This window comes from Oncorhynchus masou, chromosome 23 (genome assembly GCF_036934945.1).
Source record: "Oncorhynchus masou masou isolate Uvic2021 chromosome 23, UVic_Omas_1.1, whole genome shotgun sequence".
NCBI classification, from domain to species: domain Eukaryota; kingdom Metazoa; phylum Chordata; class Actinopteri; order Salmoniformes; family Salmonidae; genus Oncorhynchus; species Oncorhynchus masou.
In genome coordinates this window covers 1,912,716-1,935,856 of record NC_088234.1, presented here as the reverse complement: position 1 = coordinate 1,935,856, position 23,141 = coordinate 1,912,716, and the positions used below count along the sequence as shown (strand labels likewise).

The 23,141-nt window shown below is 41.1% G+C and overlaps 1 pseudogene; it reads right to left on the bottom strand.

The window, feature by feature from the left end:
• Nucleotides 1–10,007: 10,007 nt before the first annotated feature.
• On the bottom strand, nt 10,008–22,566 carry LOC135510163 (proteasome subunit beta type-6-like; annotated as a pseudogene).
• Between the last annotated feature and the right edge of the window lie 575 nt (nt 22,567–23,141).

Here is a 23,141-nt window from a genome sequence, read left to right as displayed (position 1 = left end):
TATATCTCCAGTCCTTTAAACAGACAGTAGGGTATATCTCCAGTCCTTTAGACAGACAGTGGGGTATATCTCCAGTCCTTTAAACAGACAGTAGGGTATATCTCCAGTCCTTTAGACAGACAGTAGGGTATATATCCAGTCCTTTAGACAGTAGGGTATATCTCTAGTCCTTTAAACAGACAGTAGGGTATATCTCCAGTCCTTTAAACAGACAGTAGGGTATATCTCTAGTCCTTTAAACAGTAGGGTATATCTCCAGTCCTTTAAACAGACAGTAGGGTATATCTCCAGTCCTTTAAACAGTAGGGTATATATCCAGTCCTTTAAACAGACAGTAGGGTATATCTCCAGTCCTTTAAACAGTAGGGTATATCTCCAGTCCTTTAAACAGACAGTAGGGTATATATCCAGTCCTTTAGACAGTAGGGTATATCTCTAGTCCTTTAAACAGACAGTAGGGTATATCTCCAGTCCTTTAAACAGACAGTAGGGTATATCTCTAGTCCTTTAAACAGTAGGGTATATCTCCAGTCCTTTAGACAGACAGTAGGGTATATCTCTAGTCCTTTAAACAGTAGGGTATATCTCCAGTCCTTTAAACAGACAGTAGGGTATATCTCTAGTCCTTTAAACAGTAGGGTATATCTCCAGTCCTTTAAACAGACAGTAGGGTATATCTCCAGTCCTTTAGACAGACAGTAGGGTATATCTCCAGTCCTTTAGACAGACAGTAGGGTATATCTCCAGTCCTTTAGACAGACAGTAGGGTATATCTCCAGTCCTTTAAACAGACAGTAGGGTATATCTCCAGTCCTTTAAACAGACAGTAGGGTATATATCCAGTCCTTTAAACAGACAGTAGGGTATATCTCCAGTCCTTTAAACAGACAGTAGGGTATATCTCCAGTCCTTTAGACAGTAGGGTATATCTCCAGTCCTTTAGACAGACAGTAGGGTATATATCCAGTCCTTTAAACAGGCAGTAGGGTATATCTCCAGTCCTTTAAACAGACAGTAGGGTATATCTCCAGTCCTTTAGACAGTAGGGTATATCTCCAGTCCTTTAGACAGTAGGGTATATCTCCAGTCCTTTAAACAGACAGTAGGGTATATCTCCAGTCCTTTAGACAGTAGGGTATATCTCCAGTCCTTTAAACAGACAGTAGGGTATATCTCCAGTCCTTTAGACAGTAGGGTATATCTCCAGTCCTTTAAACAGTAGGGTATATATCCAGTCCTTTAGACAGTAGGGTATATCTCCAGTCCTTTAGACAGTAGGGTATATCTCCAGTCCTTTAGACAGTAGGGTATATCTCCAGTCCTTTAAACAGACAGTAGGGTATATCTCCAGTCCTTTAAACAGACAGTAGGGTATATCTCCAGTCCTTTAGACAGTAGGGTATATCTCCAGTCCTTTAGACAGTAGGGTATATCTCCAGTCCTTTAAACAGACAGTAGGGTATATCTCCAGACCTTTAGACAGTAGGGTATATCTCCAGTCCTTTAAACAGACAGTAGGGTATATCTCCAGTCCTTTAGACAGTAGGGTATATCTCCAGTCCTTTAGACAGTAGGGTATATCTCCAGTCCTTTAGACAGTAGGGTATATCTCCAGTCCTTTAAACAGTAGGGTATATCTCCAGTCCTTTAAACAGTAGGGTATATCTCCAGTCCTTTAAACAGTAGGGTATATCTCCAGTCCTTTAGACAGTAGGGTATATCTCCAGTCCTTTAAACAGACAGTTGGGTATATCTCCAGTCCTTTAGACAGTAGGGTATATATCCAATCCTTTAAACAGTAGGGTATATCTCCAGTCCTTTAGACAGACAGTAGGGTATATATCCAGTCCTTTAGACAGTAGGGTATATCTCCAGTCCTTTAGACAGTAGGGTATATCTCCAGTCCTTTAGACAGTAGGGTATATCTCCAGTCCTTTAAACAGTAGGGTATATATCCAATCCTTTAAACAGTAGGGTATATCTCCAGTCCTTTAGACAGACAGTAGGGTATATATCCAGTCCTTTAAACAGACAGTAGGGTATATCTCCAGTCCTTTAAACAGTAGGGTATATCTCCAGTCCTTTAAACAGTAGGGTATATATCCAATCCTTTAAACAGTAGGGTATATCTCCAGTCCTTTAAACAGACAGTAGGGTATATCTCCAGTCCTTTAAACAGACAGTAGGGTATATCTCCAGTCCTTTAAACAGGCAGTATGGTATATCTCCAGTCCTTTAAACAGACAGTAGGGTATAACTCCAGACCTTTAGACAGTAGGGTATATCTCCAGTCCTTTAGACAGACAGTAGGGTATATCTCCAGTCCTTTAAACAGACAGTAGGGTATATCTCCAGTCCTTTAAACAGACAGTAGGGTATATCTCCAGTCCTTTAGACAGTAGGGTATATCTCCAGTCCTTTAAACAGACAGTAGGGTATATCTCCAGTCCTTTAGACAGTAGGGTATATCTCCAGTCCTTTAAACAGACAGTAGGGTATATCTCCAGTCCTTTAGACAGTAGGGTATATCTCCAGTCCTTTAGACAGTAGGGTATATCTCCAGTCCTTTAGACAGTAGGGTATATCTCCAGTCCTTTAGACAGACAGTAGGGTATATCTCCAGTCCTTTAAACAGACAGTAGGGTATATCTCCAGTCCTTTAAACAGACAGTAGGGTATATATCCAGTCCTTTAGACAGTAGGGTATATATCCAGTCCTTTAAACAGACAGTAGGGTATATCTCCAGTCCTTTAGACAGTAGGGTATATCTCCAGTCCTTTAAACAGTAGGGTATATATCCAGTCCTTTAGACAGTAGGGTATATCTCCAGTCCTTTAGACAGACAGTAGGGTATATCTCCAGTCCTTTAGACAGACAGTAGGGTATATCTCCAGTCCTTTAGACAGTAGGGTATATCTCCAGTCCTTTAGACAGTAGGGTATATCTCCAGTCCTTTAAACAGACAGTAGGGTATATCTCCAGACCTTTAGACAGTAGGGTATATCTCCAGTCCTTTAAACAGTAGGGTATATATCCAGTCCTTTAGACAGTAGGGTATATCTCCAGTCCTTTAGACAGTAGGGTATATCTCCAGTCCTTTAGACAGTAGGGTATATCTCCAGTCCTTTAAACAGACAGTAGGGTATATATCCAGTCCTTTAGACAGTAGGGTATATATCCAGTCCTTTAAACAGACAGTAGGGTATATCTCCAGTCCTTTAGACAGTAGGGTATATCTCCAGTCCTTTAGACAGACAGTAGGGTATATCTCCAGTCCTTTAAACAGACAGTAGGGTATATCTCCAGTCCTTTAGACAGACAGTAGGGTATATCTCCAGTCCTTTAGACAGACAGTAGGGTATATCTCCAATCCTTTAGACAGACAGTAGGGTATATCTCCAGTCCTTTAAACAGACAGTAGGGTATATCTCCAGTCCTTTAAACAGACAGTAGGGTATATCTCCAGTCCTTTAAACAGTAGGGTATATCTCCAGTCCTTTAGACAGACAGTAGGGTATATCTCCAGTCCTTTAGACAGACAGTAGGGTATATCTCCAGTCCTTTAGACAGACAGTAGGGTATATCTCCAGTCCTTTAAACAGACAGTAGGGTATATCTCCAGTCCTTTAGACAGTAGGGTATATCTCCAGTCCTTTAAACAGACAGTAGGGTATATCTCCAGTCCTTTAGACAGTAGGGTATATCTCCAGTCCTTTAGACAGTAGGGTATATCTCCAGTCCTTTAAACAGACAGTAGGGTATATCTCCAGTCCTTTAAACAGACAGTAGGGTATATCTCCAGTCCTTTAAACAGACAGTAGGGTATATCTCCAGTCCTTTAGACAGTAGGGTATATCTCCAGTCCTTTAGACAGTAGGGTATATCTCCAGTCCTTTAGACAGACAGTAGGGTATATCTCCAGTCCTTTAGACAGTAGGGTATATCTCCAGTCCTTTAGACAGTAGGGTATATCTCCAGTCCTTTAGACAGACAGTAGGGTATATCTCCAGTCCTTTAGACAGTAGGGTATATCTCCAGTCCTTTAGACAGACAGTAGGGTATATCTCCAGTCCTTTAGACAGTAGGGTATATCTCCAGTCCTTTAGACAGTAGGGTATATCTCCAGTCCTTTAAACAGACAGTAGGGTATATCTCCAGTCCTTTAGACAGACAGTAGGGTATATCTCCAGTCCTTTAGACAGTAGGGTATATATCCAGTCCTTTAAACAGTAGGGTATATCTCCAGTCCTTTAGACAGACAGTAGGGTATATCTCCAGTCCTTTAAACAGTAGGGTATATCTCCAGTCCTTTAGACAGTAGGGTATATTCTCCAGTCCTTTAGACAGTAGGGTATATCTCCAGTCCTTTAGACAGACAGTAGGGTATATCTCCAGTCCTTTAAACAGACAGTAGGGTATATATCCAGTCCTTTAAACAGACAGTAGGGTATATCTCCAGTCCTTTAAACAGACAGTAGGGTATATATCCAGTCCTTTAGACAGTAGGGTATATATCCAGTCCTTTAGACAGTAGGGTATATCTCCAGTCCTTTAGACAGTAGGGTATATCTCCAGTCCTTTAGACAGTAGGGTATATCTCCAGTCCTTTAAACAGACAGTAGGGTATATATCCAGTCCTTTAGACAGACAGTAGGGTATATCTCCAGTCCTTTAGACAGTAGGGTATATCTCCAGTCCTTTAGACAGTAGGGTATATCTCCAGTCCTTTAAACAGACAGTAGGGTATATCTCCAGTCCTTTAAACAGACAGTAGGGTATATCTCCAGTCCTTTAGACAGTAGGGTATATCTCCAGTCCTTTAGACAGTAGGGTATATCTCCAGTCCTTTAGACAGTAGGGTATATCTCCAGTCCTTTAAACAGACAGTAGGGTATATCTCCAGTCCTTTAGACAGTAGGGTATATCTCCAGTCCTTTAGACAGTAGGGTATATATCCAGTCCTTTAGACAGTAGGGTATATCTCCAGTCCTTTAGACAGTAGGGTATATCTCCAGTCCTTTAGACAGTAGGGTATATCTCCAGTCCTTTAGACAGTAGGGTATATATCCAGTCCTTTAGACAGACAGTAGGGTATATCTCCAGTCCTTTAGACAGTAGGGTATATCTCCAGTCCTTTAGACAGTAGGGTATATATCCAGTCCTTTAGACAGTAGGGTATATCTCCAGTCCTTTAGACAGTAGGGTATATCTCCAGTCCTTTAGACAGTAGGGTATATCTCCAGTCCTTTAAACAGACAGTAGGGTATATCTCCAGTCCTTTAAACAGACAGTAGGGTATATCTCCAGTCCTTTAGACAGTAGGGTATATCTCCAGTCCTTTAGGGTATATCTCCAGTCCTTTAAACAGACAGTAGGGTATATCTCCAGTCCTTTAGACAGTAGGGTATATCTCCAGTCCTTTAGACAGTAGGGTATATCTCCAGTCCTTTAGACAGTAGGGTATATCTCCAGTCCTTTAGACAGTAGGGTATATCTCCAGTCCTTTAGACAGTAGGGTATATCTCCAGTCCTTTAGACAGTAGGGTATATCTCCAGTCCTTTAGACAGTAGGGTATATCTCCAGTCCTTTAGACAGTAGGGTATATCTCCAGTCCTTTAGACAGTAGGGTATATCTCCAGTCCTTTAGACAGACAGTAGGGTATATCTCCAGTCCTTTAGACAGACAGTAGGGTATATCTCCAGTCCTTTAGACAGACAGTAGGGTATATCTCCAGTCCTTTAAGACAGTAGGGTATATCTCCAGTCCTTTAAACAGACAGTAGGGTATATCTCCAGTCCTTTAGACAGACAGTAGGGTATATCTCCAGTCCTTTAGACAGTAGGGTATATCTCCAGTCCTTTAAACAGGTATATCTCCAGTCCTTTAGACAGTAGGGTATATCTCCAGTCCTTTAAACAGACAGTAGGGTATATCTCCAGTCCTTTAAACAGACAGTAGGGTATATCTCCAGTCCTTTAGACAGTAGGGTATATCTCCAGTCCTTTAGACAGTAGGGTATATCTCCAGTCCTTTAAACAGACAGTAGGGTATATCTCCAGTCCTTTAGACAGTAGGGTATATCTCCAGTCCTTTAGACAGTAGGGTATATCTCCAGTCCTTTAGACAGACAGTAGGGTATATCTCCAGTCCTTTAGACAGTAGGGTATATCTCCAGTCCTTTAGACAGTAGGGTATATCTCCAGTCCTTTAGACAGACAGTAGGGTATATCTCCAGTCCTTTAAACAGACAGTAGGGTATATCTCCAGTCCTTTAGACAGACAGTAGGGTATATATCCAGTCCTTTAGACAGACAGTAGGGTATATATCCAGTCCTTTAGACAGACAGTAGGGTATATATCCAGTCCTTTAAGACAGTAGACAGTCCTTTAGGGTATATCTCCAGTCCTTTAGACAGTAGGGTATATCTCCAGTCCTTTAGACAGTAGGGTATATCTCCAGTCCTTTAGACAGTAGGGTATATCTCCAGTCCTTTAGACAGTAGGGTATATCTCCAGTCCTTTAGACAGTAGGGTATATCTCCAGTCCTTTAGACAGTATACAGTCCTTTAAACAGACAGGGTATATCAGTCCAGTCCTTTAGACAGTAGGGTATATCTCCAGTCCTTTAGACAGTAGGGTATATCTCCAGTCCTTTAGACAGTAGGGTATATATCCAGTCCTTTAGACAGTAGGGTATATCTCCAGTCCTTTAAACAGACAGACAGTAGGGTATATCTCCAGTCCTTTAGACAGACAGTCCTTTAGGGTAGGGTATATCTCCAGTCCTTTAGACAGTAGGGTATATCTCCAGTCCTTTAGACAGACAGTAGGGTATATCTCCAGTCCTTTAGACAGACAGTAGGGTATATCCAGTCCTTTCCAGTCCTTTAGACAGACAGTAGGGTATATCTCCAGTCCTTTAGACAGTAGGGTATATCTCCAGTCCTTTAGACAGTAGGGTATATCTCCAGTCCTTTAGTCCTTTAAACAGACAGTAGGGTATATATCCAGTCCTTTAGACAGACAGTAGGGTATATCTCCAGTCCTTTAAACAGACAGTAGGGTATATCTCCAGTCCTTTAGACAGTAGGGTATATCTCCAGTCCTTTAACAGACAGTAGGGTATATCTCCAGTCCTTTAGACAGTAGGGTATATCTCCAGTCCTTTAGACAGTAGGGTATATATCCAGTCCTTTAGACAGACAGTAGGGTATATCTCCAGTCCTTTAGACAGTAGGGTATATCTCCAGTCCTTTAGACAGTAGGGTATATCTCCAGTCCTTTAGACAGACAGTAGGGTATATCTCCAGTCCTTTAGACAGACAGTAGGGTATATCTCCAGTCCTTTAGACAGTAGGGTATATATCCAGTCCTTTAGACAGTAGGGTATATCTCCAGTCCTTTAGTATGACAGTAGGGTATATCTCCAGTCCTTTAGACAGTAGGGTATATCTCCAGTCCTTTAGACAGTAGGGTATATCTCCAGTCCTTTAGACAGTAGGGTATATATCCAGTCCTTTAGACAGTAGGGTATATCTCCAGTCCTTTAAACAGACAGTAGGGTATATCTCCAGTCCTTTAGACAGTAGGGTATATCTCCAGTCCTTTAAACAGACAGTAGGGTATATCTCCAGTCCTTTAGACAGTAGGGTATATCTCCAGTCCTTTAGACAGACAGTAGGGTATATCTCCAGTCCTTTAAACAGACAGTAGGGTATATATCCAGTCCTTTAGACAGTAGACAGTCCTTTAGACAGTAGGGTATATCTCCAGTCCTTTAGACAGTAGGGTATATCTCCAGTCCTTTAGACAGTAGGGTATATCTCCAGTCCTTTAGACAGTAGGGTATATCTCCAGTCCTTTAGACAGTCCTTTAGACAGTAGGGTATATCTCCAGTCCTTTAGGGTATATCTCCAGTCCTTTAGACAGTAGGGTATATCTCCAGTCCTTTAAACAGACAGTAGGGTATATCTCCAGTCCTTTAGACAGTAGGGTATATCTCCAGTCCTTTAGACAGTAGGGTATATCTCCAGTCCTTTAGACAGACAGTAGGGTATATCTCCAGTCCTTTAGACAGTAGGGTATATATCCAGTCCTTTAGACAGACAGTAGGGTATATCTCCAGTCCTTTAAACAGACAGTAGGGTATATCTCCAGTCCTTTAAACAGTAGGGTATATCTCCAGTCCTTTAGACAGTAGGGTATATCTCCAGTCCTTTAGACAGACAGTAGGGTATATCTCCAGTCCTTTAGACAGTAGGGTATATCTCCAGTCCTTTAGACAGTAGGGTATATCTCCAGTCCTTTATATCTCACAGACAGTAGGGTATATCTCCAGTCCTTTAGACAGTAGGGTATATCTCCAGTCCTTTAGACAGACAGTCCTTTAGGGTATATCTCCAGTCCTTTAAACAGACAGTAGGGTATATCTCCAGTCCTTTAGACAGTAGGGTATATCTCCAGTCCTTTAGACAGACAGTAGGGTATATCTCCAGTCCTTTAGACAGTAGGGTATATCTCCAGTCCTTTAGACAGACAGTAGGGTATATCTCCAGTCCTTTAGACAGACAGTAGGGTATATCTCCAGTCCTTTAGACAGTAGGGTATATCTCCAGTCCTTTAGACAGACAGTAGGGTATATCTCCAGTCCTTTAGACAGTATACAGTCCTTTAGGGTATATCTCCAGTCCTTTAGACAGACAGTAGGGTATATCTCCAGTCCTTTATATCTCACAGACAGTAGGGTATATCTCCAGTCCTTTTAGGGTATACAGACAGTAGGGTATATCTCCAGTCCTTTAGACAGACAGTAGGGTATATCTCCAGTCCTTTAGACAGTAGGGTATATCTCCAGTCCTTTAGACAGTAGGGTATATCTCCAGTCCTTTAGACAGTAGGGTATATCTCCAGTCCTTTTTAGGGTATATCTCCAGTCCTTTAGACAGTAGGGTATATCTCCAGTCCTTTAGACAGTAGGGTATATCTCCAGTCCTTTAGACAGTAGGGTATATCTCCAGTCCTTTAGGGTATACAGACAGTAGGGTATATCTCCAGTCCTTTCAGTCCTTTAAACAGACAGTAGGGTATATCTCCAGTCCTTTAGACAGACAGTAGGGTATATCTCCAGTCCTTTAGACAGTAGGGTATATCTCCAGTAGGGTATATCTCCAGTCCTTAGGGTATATCTCCAGTCCTTTAGACAGTAGGGTATATCTCCAGTCCTTTAGACAGTAGGGTATATCTCCAGTCCTTTAAGACAGTAGGGTATATCTCCAGTCCTTTAGACAGTAGGGTATATCTCCAGTCCTTTAACAGTCCTTTAGACAGACAGTAGGGTATATCTCCAGTCCTTTAGACAGTAGGGTATATCTCCAGTCCTTTAGACAGTAGGGTATATCTCCAGTCCTTTAGACAGTAGGGTATATCTCCAGTCCTTTAGACAGTAGGGTATATCTCCAGTCCTTTAGACAGTAGGGTATATCTCCAGTCCTTTAGACAGTAGGGTATATCTCCAGTCCTTTAGGGTATATCTCCAAGACAGTAGGGTATATCTCCAGTCCTTTAGACAGTAGGGTATATCTCCAGTCCTTTAGACAGACAGTAGGGTATATCTCCAGTCCTTTAGACAGTAGGGTATATCTCCAGTCCTTTAGACAGACAGTAGGGTATATCTCCAGTCCTTTAGACAGTAGGGTATATCTCCAGTCCTTTAGGGTCCAGTCCTTTAGACAGTATATAGTCCTTTAGACTCCAGTCCTTTAGACAGTAGGGTATATCTCCAGTCCTTTAAACAGACAGTAGGGTATATCTCCAGTCCTTTAGACAGTAGGGTATATCTCCAGTCCTTTAGACAGTAGGGTATATCTCCAGTCCTTTTAAACAGACAGTAGGGTATATCTCCAGTCCTTTAAACAGATAGTAGGGTATATCTCCACTCTAGTCTCTCCCTCTCTGATTAACAATTAAACAGGCTGTTCATCAGTGACCACAAAAGAAACAATATTTACTTCCAAAACAACTTTATTTAAATTTGCTTATTTTTTTATTAGAAATCTGAAGGGCTTTACAAACTCATGCTGCATCACTGGTGACTGGTCTGCCTAACAGAACTGTGTGTCTCTGTCTTTAAGCAGTAGACCATTTAGGTAGCTGGTTTCCCAGGATGACCTGTCTGTCCACTCCCGTCTCCGAGATGGCTGCCAGCCGGACCACGCCTCCACTGGACCCATCCCTCTCCATAGCCAAGGACAGGGCTGTCGGGGGAATAACATAGTTAACGTGATAACAGGGACAGGGCTGTGAGTTAACGTGATAACAGGGACAGGGCTGTCGGGGGAATAACATAGTTAACGTGATAACAGGGACAGGGCTGTCGGGGAATAATATAGTTAACATAATAGACAATTAATATAATAATAGCTAATATAATCAGGGACAGGGCTAATATAATAATAGTTAATATAATCATTATAGTTCATATAATAATATCCAATATAATCATAATAGCTAATATTGTCATAACAGGGAGTTAATATACATAGCTAATATAATCATACCAGCTAATATAATAATAGCTAATATAATCATAATAGTTCATAATAATATCCAATATAATCATAATAGCTAATATTGTCATAATATAATAGCTAATATAAAACAGTTATAAAATAATAATCATAGCTAATATAATCATAATAGTTAATGTAATAATAGCTAATATAAAACAGTTAGTAAAATAATATCTGATATAATCATATTAGTTAATGTAATAATAGCTAATATAATCATAAGTTACTATAATAATAGCTAACATAATAATAGCTCATTTAAAACAGTTAGTATAATAATATCTAATATAATCATACTAGTTAATATAATAGGTAATGTAATCATAGCTAATATAATCATAATAGTTAATATTATAATAGTTAATGTAAGAGCTAATAATCATAATAGTGAATATAATATTATAGTTTATTTAATTATAGTTAATATAATAATATAGTTAATATAAGTTAACAAGTTAACATAATAATTCTAGTTAATATTATTTAACAAGTTAATATAATATAGTTACTATTATAAAACAGTTAATATAATAATAATAATCTGCAGTTTTTAATATTTTTTTATGTAATAAAAGCTTTAAATATGTATTTCCGTTAGAACACTGTTATTACTTATCATTTATTTAGTGTTGTTTACACTGTTCCAAATGGTCAGAAAAATTATAATACTGTAATCTAACAGCACCTGTTTGTCACACATCTGGCCGAGAATATGTCGACAACTACAAATACCTGGGTGTCTGGTAAGATTGTAAACTCTCCTTCCAGACACACATTAAGCATCTCCAATCTAAAACCGGCTTCCTATTTCGCAACAAAGCATCCTTCACTCATGATGCCAAACATACCCTCGTAAAACTGACTATTCTACCGATCCTTGACTTCGGTGATGTAATTTACAAAATAGCCTTCAACACTCTACCTAGTAAATTGGATGCAGTCTATCACAGTGACATCCGTGTTGTCACCAAAGCCCCATATACTACCCACCACTGCGACCTGGGTGCTCTCGTTGGCTGGCCCTAACTTCATATTCGTTGCCAAACCCACTGGCTCCAGGTCATCTATAAGTCTTTGCTAGGTAAAGCCCCACCTTATCTCAGCTCACTTGTCACCATAGCAACACCCACCCGTAGCACGCGCTCCAGTCTCAAAACTGAACAAAGAACAAGATTTGTTTTGTGTTTGTACCTCCAGATACCAGGCGAAGACACTGGTCCTTTGTCATGTTGGGTTTGTAGTTGGAGTCCATGTAACCATAGATATAGGTGGATCCTGACCCTCCAACTGATACAGGCTGTCTGACCAGCATACCTCCTACTGGGACAGTGTACACCTGGGGGGGGATTATGTTCTCAATGTTCATAAACCAAATCAACTACTCAGTCTGTTCATCAGGATTTGTAAGATACTGATTGAAATGAAACAGACAGAGGCCCAGCTATGATAGTCAATAAGGTTTATTCACAGGAACGTTCACACATTCACACAAACATACACACACACATTCACACAAACATACACACACACACACATTCACACAAACATACACACACTCACACAAACAAACGCACACACACATACTCACACAAACATACACACACACATACACACACACTCACACAAACATACACACACACACACATTCACACAAACATACACACACACACACATTCACACAAACATACACACACACACACACATTCACACAAACATACGCACACACACATTCACACAAACAAATATACACACACACACACACATAAACATAAACACACACACACACACACGCACACACACAAACATACGCGCACACACAAACATACGCACACACACAAACATACGCGCACACACAAACATACGCGCACACACAAACATACGCGCAAACACAAACATACACGCACACACACGCACACACACACATTCACACAAACATACGTACGCACACTCACACACACTCACACACATTCACACAAACATATGCACACACATTCACACAAACATACGCACACACACACATTCACACAAACATACGCACACACATTCACACAAACATACGCGCACACACACACATTCACACAAACATACGCACACATTCACACAAACATACGCACACACACACATTCACACAAACATACGCACACACACACATTCACACAAACATACGCACACACATTCACACAAACATACGCGCACACACACAACTCACACAAACATACGCACACACAATCACACACACTCACACAAACATTCCACACACACACACACAAACATACGCACACAGCCGACAAAGATTAGGGGATTCCGTGAGACTTACTCCCCATCCTCCCTCTTCATATAAATTCCATCAACAGGGAGAGAAGACGGAAAAAGAGTGTGTGGTGTGTGTGTGTGTGTGTGTGTGTGTGTGTGTGTGTTAGGGTCCGACTGATACAGGCTGCCTGACCAGCATACCTATATCTCCTACTGGACAAGAGGAAAGAGAGAGAGAAGGACAGAGTAGTGTCTGATAGTGGAGAGTGGAGAAGGACAGAGTAGTGTCTGATAGTGGAGAGAGAAGGACAGAGTAGTGTCTGATAGTGGAGAGAGAAGGACAGAGTAGTGTCTGATAGTGGAGAGAGAAGGACAGAGTAGTGTCTGATAGTGGAGAGAGAAGTACTGAGTAGTGTCTGATAGTGGAGAGAGAAGGACAGAGTAGTGTCTGATAGTGGAGAGAGTAAGTACTGAGTAGTGTCTGATAGTGGGAGAGAGAAGGACAGAGTAGTGTCTGATAGTGGACAGAGTAAGTACTGAGTAGTGTCTGGTAGTGGAGAGAGTAAGTACTGAGTAGTGTCTGGTAGTGGAGAGAGTAAGGACAGAGTAGTGTCTGATAGTGGAGAGAGAAGGACAGAGTAGTGTCTGATAGTGGAGAGAGAAGGACAGAGTAGTGTCTGATAGTGGAGAGAGTAAGTACTGAGTAGTGTCTGATAGTGGAGAGAGAAGGACAGAGTAGTGTCTGATAGTGGAGACAGAGTAAGTACTGAGTAGTGTCTGATAGTGGAGAGAGAAGGACAGAGTAGTGTCTGATAGTGGAGAGAGTAAGTACTGAGTAGTGTCTGATAGTGGAGAGAGAAGGACTGAGTAGTGTCTGATAGTGGAGAGAGTAAGTACTGAGTAGTGTCTGATAGTGGAGAGAGAAGGACAGAGTAGTGTCTGATAGTGGAGATAGTGGACTGAGTAGTGTCTGGTAGTGGAGAGAGAAGGACAGAGTAAGTACTGAGTAGTGTCTGGTAGTGGAGAGAGAAGGACAGAGTAGTGTCTGATAGTGGAGATAGTGGACAGAGTAAGTACTGAGTAGTGTCTGGTAGTGGAGAGAGAAGGACAGAGTAAGTACTGAGTAGTGTCTGGTAGTGGAGAGAGTGGACAGAGTAAGTACTGAGTAGTGTCTGATAGTGGAGATAGTGGACAGAGTAAGTACTGAGTAGTGTCTGGTAGTGGAGAGTGTAAGTATTGAGTAGTGTCTGGTAGTGGAGAGAGTGGACAGTGTAAGTATTGAGTAGTGTCTGATAGTGGAGATAGTGGACAGAGTAAGTACTGAGTAGTGTCTGATAGTGGAGATAGTGGACAGAGTAAGTACTGGTAGTAGTGTCTGGTAGTGGAGTGGAGTGTAAGTATTGAGTAGTGTCTGGTAGTGGAGAGAGAAGGACAGAGTAAGTACTGAGTAGTGTCTGGTAGTGGAGAGTGTAAGTATTGAGTAGTGTCTGGTAGTGGAGAGAGAAGGACAGAGTAAGTACTGAGTAGTGTCTGGTAGTGGAGAGAGAAGGACAGAGTAAGTACTGAGTAGTGTCTGGTAGTGGAGTGTCTGATAGAAGGACAGAGTAAGTACTGAGTAGTGTCTGGTAGTGGAGAGAGAAGGACAGAGTAAGTATTGAGTAGTGTCTGGTAGTGGAGAGAGAAGGACAGAGTAAGTATTGAGTAGTGTCTGGTAGTGGAGAGAGAAGGACAGAGTAAGTACTGAGTAGTGTCTGGTAGTGGAGTAGAGTAAGAAGGACAGAGTAAGTACTGAGTAGTGTCTGGTAGTGGAGAGTCTAACCTGTCCTCCCCGTCTCTTGTCCCATCCCGCCACGATGATGAGTAGTGTCCATCAGCTCCTCTCTGTACCTATAGCAGGTCTGGTAGTAAATAGATTGGCAGCTGTCTGGAGTGGAAAGGGGCTTCATCCAGCTCAATACTGGGGAAGAGTGGAGAGTAAGTACAGTAGTGTGGATGCAGTAGAGACAGTGTGTACCTAACATACTGTTGTATTTTACAGAGTGTGGATGCAGTAGTGGACAGTGTGTACCTAACATACTGTTGTTTCCTGTTGTATTTTACAGTAGTGTGGATGCAGTAGAGGACAGTGTGTACCTAACATACTGTTGTTTCCTGTTGTATTTTACAGTAGTGTGGATGCAGTAGAGGACAGTGTGTACCTAACATACTGTTGTTTCCTGTTGTATTTTACAGTAGTGTGGATGCAGTAGAGGACAGTGTGTACCTAACATACTGTTGTTTCCGTTGTATTTTACAGTAGTGTGGATGCAGTAGAGGACAGTGTGTACCTAACATACTGTTGTTTGTTGTATTTTACAGTAGTGTGGATGCAGTAGAGGACAGTGTGTACCTAACATACTGTTGTTTCCTGTTGTATTTTACAGTAGTGTGGATGCAGTAGAGGACAGTGTGTACCTAACATACTGTTGTATTGTTTATTTTAGTGTGGATGCAGTAGAGGACAGTGTGTACCTAACATACTGTTGTATTTTTACAGTAGTGTGGATGCAGTAGAGGACAGTGTGTACCTAACATACTGTTGTTTCCTGTTGTATTTTACAGTAGTGTGGATGCAGTAGAGGACAGTGTGTACCTAACATACTGTTGTATTTTACAGTAGTGTGGATGCAGTAGAGGACAGTGTGTACCTAACATACTGTTGTTTCCTGTTGTATTTTACAGTAGTGTGGATGCAGTAGAGGACAGTGTGTACCTAACATACTGTTGTATTTTACAGTAGTGTGGATGCAGTAGAGGACAGTGTGTACCTAACATACTGTTGTATTTTACAGTAGTGTGGATGCAGTAGAGGACAATGTGTACCTAACATACTGTTGTATTTTACAGTAGTGTGGATGCAGTAGAGGACATGTGTACCTAACATACTGTTGTATTTTACATGGACTGTTGTACCTAACATATTTTACAGTAGTGTGGATGCAGTAGAGGACAGTGTGTACCTAACATACTGTTGTTTCCTGTTGTATTTTACAGTAGTGTGGATGCAGTAGAGGACAGTGTGTACCTAACATACTGTTGTTTCCTGTTGTATTTTACAGTAGTGTGGATGCAGTAGAGGACAGTGTGTACCTAACATACATTTTACAGTAGTGTGGATGCAGTTGTTTCCTGTTGTATTTTACAGTAGTGTGGATGCAGTAGAGGACAGTGTGTACCTAACATACTGTTGTTTCCTGTTGTATTTTACAGTAGTGTGGGTGCAGTAGAGGACAGTGTGTACCTAACATACTGTTGTATTTTACAGTAGTGTGGATGCAGTAGAGGACAGTGTGTACCTAACATACTGTTGTATTTTACAGTAGTGTGGATGCAGTAGAGGACAGTGTGTACCTAACATACTGTTGTATTTTACAGTAGTGTGGATGCAGTAGAGGACAGTGTGTACCTAACATACTGTTGTATTTTTACAGTAGTGTGGATGCAGTAGAGGACAGTGTGTACCTAACATACTGTTGTATTTTTACAGTAGTGTGGATGCAGTAGAGGACAGTGTGTACCTAACATACTGTTGTATTTTACAGTAGTGTGGATGCAGTAGAGGACAGTGTGTACCTAACATACTGTTGTTTCCTGTTGTATTTTACAGTAGTGTGGATGCAGTAGAGGACAATGTGTACCTAACATACTGTTGTATTTTACAGTAGTGTGGATGCAGTAGAGGACAGTGTGTACCTAACATACTGTTGTTTTTTTACAGTAGTGTGGATGCAGTAGAGGACAGTGTGTACCTAACATACTGTTGTTTCCTGTTGTATTTTACAGTAGTGTGGATGCAGTAGAGGACAGTGTGTACCTAACATACTGTTGTTTCCTGTTGTATTTTACAGTAGTGTGGATGCAGTAGAGGACAGTGTGTACCTAACATACTGTTGTATTTTACAGTAGTGTGGATGCAGTAGAGGACAGTGTGTACCTAACATACTGTTGTATTTTACAGTAGTGTGGATGCAGTAGAGGACAGTGTGTACCTAACATACTGTTGTTTCCTGTTGTATTTTACAGTAGTGTGGATGCAGTAGAGGACAGTGTGTACCTAACATACTGTTGTTTCCCGTTGTATTTTACAGTAGTGTGGATGCAGTAGAGGACAGTGTGTACCTAACATACTGTTGTTTCCGTTGTATTTTACAGTAGTGTGGATGCAGTAGAGGACAGTGTGTACCTAACATACTGTTGTTTCCCGTTGTATTTTACAGTAGTGTGGATGCAGTAGAGGACAGTGTGTACCTAACATACTGTTGTTTCCTGTTGTATTTTACAGTAGTGTGGATGCAGTAGAGGACAGTGTGTACCTAACATACTGTTGTTTCCCGTTGTATTTTACAGTAGTGTGGATGCAGTAGAGGACAGTGTGTACCTAACATACTGTTGTATTTTACAGTAGTGTGGATGCAGTAGAGGACAGTGTGTACCTAACATACTGTTGTATTTTACAGTAGTGTGGATGCAGTAGAGGACAGTGTGTACCTAACATACTGTTGTTTCCTGTCTTTTCAATGATTTGGCTGCTAGCTACTTTACTGAGTCCACTTTTACTATGACTGATACCTCTGTGATACGTGGTTGAACTGTAAATATAGTCTACCCGTGGAACCCCAGCTGGTAGGTAACAACATCAGCTATAGCCTGAGTATCGGCAGCAGAACCAGACCGACAGCAGAAGATTCTGTCATGAATAGGAGTCAACTTGTCTGTCACACGGTTGGCTATGTAGGCCCTAGAGAGAGAGAGAGACAGAGAGAGGAGGCAGAGAGAGAGAGAGAGGGTTAGATACACACAATAGGGCTGAATGATTGTATAGTTGTGTAACCAACCATTATGAACAATCAGGTGAAAATAAATCATGACAATGGTCTTAACACATTGAATTTAGGTGGGGGGTGAACTCTACTTTCTAGCAGATAGTAGTAGTAGTTTATCCAATAGAAGTTTATTATTTTTCCATGAAGTGGATAAAGTTGGTCATTTTACGAGCAGAACTGTTGGGTGGAGAAGCTTCATTTCCAAAAGTCCAAACCATTTGTTTTCGACACAGGGGTTTCATCACTAGGTATGACAGTCTTTTCTTTATGCATTACAAGCTCATCAACAAAAATGACAACTATCACAATAACTGTAGCCATTTGTAGGAAATGAATTGTTAGCCAAAATACCATAATGGTCACATCCCTAACACACACAGACATCTCTGAGTGAGTGAGTGAGTGAGTGAGTGAGTGAGTGAGTGAGTGAAACACAGAGAGACAGTAGAGAGAGAGAGAGAGAAAGAGAAAGACAGTGGAGAGAGAGAGAGAGACAGTGGAGAGAAAGAGAGAGAGTGGAGAGAGAGAGAGAGAGTGGAGAGAGAGAGAGAGTGGAGAGAGAGAGAGAGTGGAGAGAGAGAGAGAGAGAGAGAGAGAGAGAGAGAGAGAGAGAGAGAGAGTGGAGAGAGAGAGAGAGTGGTGGAGAGAGAGTGGAGAGAGAGAGTGGAGAGAGAGAGAGTGGAGAGAGAGAGAGAGTGGAGAGAGAAAGAGACAGTGGAGAGAAAGAGACAGTGGAGAGAGAAAGAGAGTGGAGAGAGAAAGAGAGTGGAGAGAGAAAGAGAGTGGAGAGAGAAAGTGACAGTGGAGAGAAAGAGACAGTGAGAGAAAGAGACAGTGGAGAGAAAGAGACAGTGAGAGAAAGAGACAGTGAGAGAAAGAGACAGTGAGAGAAAGAGACAGACAGACACTGAGAGAGACAGACAGAGAGGGAGAGAGAGAGACAATCATAATGGTCACGGGCTGACAACACAGCTCGCGTCACGTGCGCCAACGAGCGTCTGCGTTGCCACAGGCTAAAATAGAAATCAGTTCTATTTCTGACGCAGATCACGCTGCCAGTCCTGCCTCTCCCATCTCCTCATTGGTTTATAGAAGCAGGTACCCACGTGCCATCTCCTCATTGGTTATACCCACGTGGGTGACTGAAAGACGAACGAGGTCAGTGGCGGTAATGCACCTAATTTATAAAAATTGCCAATTGCAATATAAAGTCAAGAGAAAAAGCCTGGAAGGAGGAGAGATGACTAGAAACGATTCGGTTGACCGTTTTATGTGTGGATTAATTGTCGGAGTAGAAAGCCTTTGTGCATTTTAGGTAAAATAACAAATCAATGTTTATATCCCAGGACTAATTAGCTAGCTAAATAGGACAAAGTAGCTAGCAAGTGCAAGCTAACTAGCTAAATTACTATAAATTACTTTTCAACCTGTCCCCAAATTAAAATCATTGGTTCAGAGTTTGTTTTGATATTTTAACCTGCGTGTCGTGATCGCGTTTGGTGAAGGGGACAAAATACATGTATGTACGATGGCACAGCCGGTTTGGGTTCCTTGTTACAGACAACTCACCCAGTAGTAGTACGGGAGTCTGCACCAATCACCACACCTCCATCATACTCCACTGCCATAATGGTGGTCTGAGAGAGATACAGAGAGAGACAGACAGACAGACAGAATGGGAGAGACAGAATGGGAGAGAGAGACAGAAAGAGAGAGAGAGACATGTAAACATAGGGTTATATAGGGTTAACATAATACAGTGCCTTGTCAAAGTATTCGGCCCCCTTGAACTTTGCGACCTTTTGCCACATTTCAGGCTTCAAACATAAAGATATAAAACTGTATTTTTTTTGTGAAGAATCAACAACAAGTGGGACACAATCATGAAGTGGAACGACATTTATTGGATATTTCAAACTTTTTTAACAAATCAAAAACCCTTATCCCCTTAAGTTAATACTTTGTAGCGCCACCTTTTGCTGCGATTACAGCTGTAAGTCACTTGGGGTATGTCTCTATCAGTTTTGCACATCGAGAGACTGAAATTTTTTCCCATTCCTCCTTGCAAAACAGCTCGAGCTCAGTGAGGTTGGATGGAGAGCATTTGTGAACAGCAGTTTTCAGTTCTTTCCACAGATTCTCGATTGGATTCAGGACTTTGACTTGGCCATTCTAACACCTGGATATGTTTATTTTTGAACCATTCCATTGTAGATTTTGCTTTATGTTTTGGATCATTGTCTTGTTGGAAGACAAATCTCCGTCCCAGTCTCAGGTCTTTTGCAGACGCCATCAGGTTTTCTTCCAGAATGGTCCTGTATTTGGCTCCATCCCTCTTCCCATCAATTTTAACCATCTTCCCTGTCCCAGCTGAAGAAAAGCAGGCCCAAACCATGATGCTGCCACCACCATGTTTGACAGTGGGGATGGTGTGGTCAGGGTGATGGGCTGTGTTGCTTTTACGCCAAACATAACATTTTGCATTGTTGCCAAAAAGTTCAATTTTGGTTTCATCTGACCAGAGCACCTTCTTCCACATGTTTGGTGTGTCTCCCAGGTGGCTTGTGGCAAACTTTAAACAACACTTTTTATGGATATCTTAAAGAAATGGCTTTCTTCTTGCCACTCTTCCATAAAGGACAGATTTGTGCAATATACGACTGATTGTTGTCCTATGGACAGAGTCTCCCACCTCAGCTGTAGATCTCTGCAGTTTATCCAGAGTGATCATGGGCCTCTTGGCTGCATCTCTGATCAGTCTTCTCCTTGTATGAGCTGAAAGTTTAGAGGGACGGCCAGGTCTTGGCAGATTTGCAGTGGTCTGATACTCCTTCCATTTCAATATTATCGCTTGCACAGTGCTACTTGGGATGTTTAAAGCTTGGGAAATATTTTTGTATCCAAATCCGACATTAAACTTCTTCACAACAGTATCTCGGACCTGCCTGGTGTGTTCCTTGTTCTTCATGATGCTCTCTACGCTTTTAACGGACCTCTGAGACTATCACAGTGCAGGTGCATTTATACGGAGACTTGATTACACACAGGTGGATTGTATTTATCATCATTAGTCATTTAGGTCAACATTGGATCATTCAGAGATCCTCACTGAACTTCTGGAGAGAGTTTGCTGCACTGAAAGTAAAGGGGCTGAATAATTTTGCACGCCCAATTTTTCAGTTTTTGATTAGTTAAAAAAGTTTGAAATATCCAATAAATGTTGTTCCACTTCATGATTGTGTCCCACTTGTTGTTGATTCTTCACAAAAAAATACAGTTTTATATCTTTATGTTTGAAGCCTGAAATGTGGCAAAAGGTCGCAAAGTTCAAGGGGGCCGAATACTTTTGCAAGGCACTGTATATAGGGTTATATAGAGAACATATAGGGTTATAGATTACATATAGAATATATAGGGTTATATGGAGAACATATATAATATATAGGGTTATATAGGGATAACATACAGAATATATAGGGTTATACAGGGTTAACATATAGAATATATAGGGTTATATAGAGAACATTTATAATATATAGGGTTAATATATAGTATATAGGGTTATATAGATAACATATAGAATATATAGGATTAATATATAGAATATATAGGGTTAGCATATATAATATATAGGGTTATATAGATAACATACAGAATACATAGGGTTATATAGGGTTAACATATAGAATATATAGGGTTATATAGGGCTAACATATAGAATATATAGGGTTAACATATAGAACATAGAGAGAACTTTCTGAATGCACTGTGTGTTTTCATCTTGTTCACATGCTTCTGGTGATAGAAATCAGAACGACACTACCAGGGCTTTGAGAAGGTGATCTGAACTACACTACCAGGGCTTTGAGAAGGTGATCTGAACGACACTACCAGGGCTTTGAGAAGGTGATCTGAACGACACTACCAGGGCTTTGAGAAGGTGATCTGAACGACACTACCAGGGCTTTGAGAAGGTGATCTGAACGACACTACCAGGGCTTTGAGAAGGTGATCTGAACGACACTACCAGGGCTTTGAGAAGTGATGATCTTTGAGGTGATCGACACTACCAGGGCTTTGAGAAGGTGATCTGAACGACACTACCAGGGCTTTGAGAAGGTGATCTGAACGACACTACCAGGGCTTTGAGAAGGTGATCAACACGACAAGACTCCACCTACATATTCCATGTATAAAATCTGTTGTGACCAATATCTAGGCCTCTTTTTCACCTGACTCCTTACCGGGTTATATGAACTAAATCCGTGCACGTTAAACTGCGGGACAAGATATCTTTGATCAATAAACGGCCTTTTTGATACACCTGATTCCACTCTGTCCAGCGTGGTTGATTTGCATTCCCTCTCCAGTATGAAACACTAACAGATCTCACTACCTCGTGCTTGGCCCTGCCCACTATGACGGACTTGTTCCCATTAGAAACGACAGGCTGTGGTCTGTCATGGTTTACTTATAAAATATTTGGTTAAGTTTTGTTCAAACGTAACTAATCAAAAATCATTAGCCAACGGTCTCAATTTAACTATATTAGTTGTATGAGATAGCTCGAAATGATAATGAATGAACTTGGTTTGATGGAGAGGCTATCATTAGTAATTTAGCTAGCAATGACTGACGCCAGAAGTGCTGTCTCATTCAGCGGAGGTAACAAAGTTCTGGCTAACTTGCTAACTTTGCACTGGTACAATATATCGGGACCGGTTTCAGCCACACCATGCGGACCACTTACCCCGGTGCTGACTTCCTTCGTGGTCCAGTCCGGTGCCATGTCGCTACCGGAGGAGAGCTGACCGAACCGCATCGCCGTTGCTGCCGCCATTTTGAAACCACTTATTTAGTGAACGTCCAGGGTTGCCAGGTCAAGTAAATTTGCTCTCCCCCTGACTACTCAAAACCCGCACTCAAATCAAATGTATTTATAAAGCCCTTCTTACATCAGCTGATATATCACAGTGCTGCACACAAGGTCTGAATAGTAGCCTACATTGTGATTTTTTTAACAGCAAGAGATGGGTTGACACATTTAGTCAATTAACCTATTTTCTATAACGTTATCGAGCGAATTAAGAAGGAATCTCGATTTAACTTCTAACGACCTTTGAAGCTAAATTCGGTTTTCCATCAAAATAATAATTATTGCTAGCTAATGTATTTTAATGTCGCAAGAGAAAATATAATTTGCCCTTATTGAACTTCAAAAAACGAATGTTAGGCTATTTTCTGGAAATTGAGCCGTTATTATATGCCAGATGTTAAGACTACAAACCGTTATAAATAGTTAACTCGTAATTAGGCCATTTGTTTAACTGCATCTAGTTAACCAAACCAGTTTTCCATGGTTTGGTACTAGCTAGATTCAGGTAGCCAAAAGCCCCTGATAGGCCGACATCTAATAGATAGCCTGCAGTAGCCTAGGCAAGATGTAAAATGGA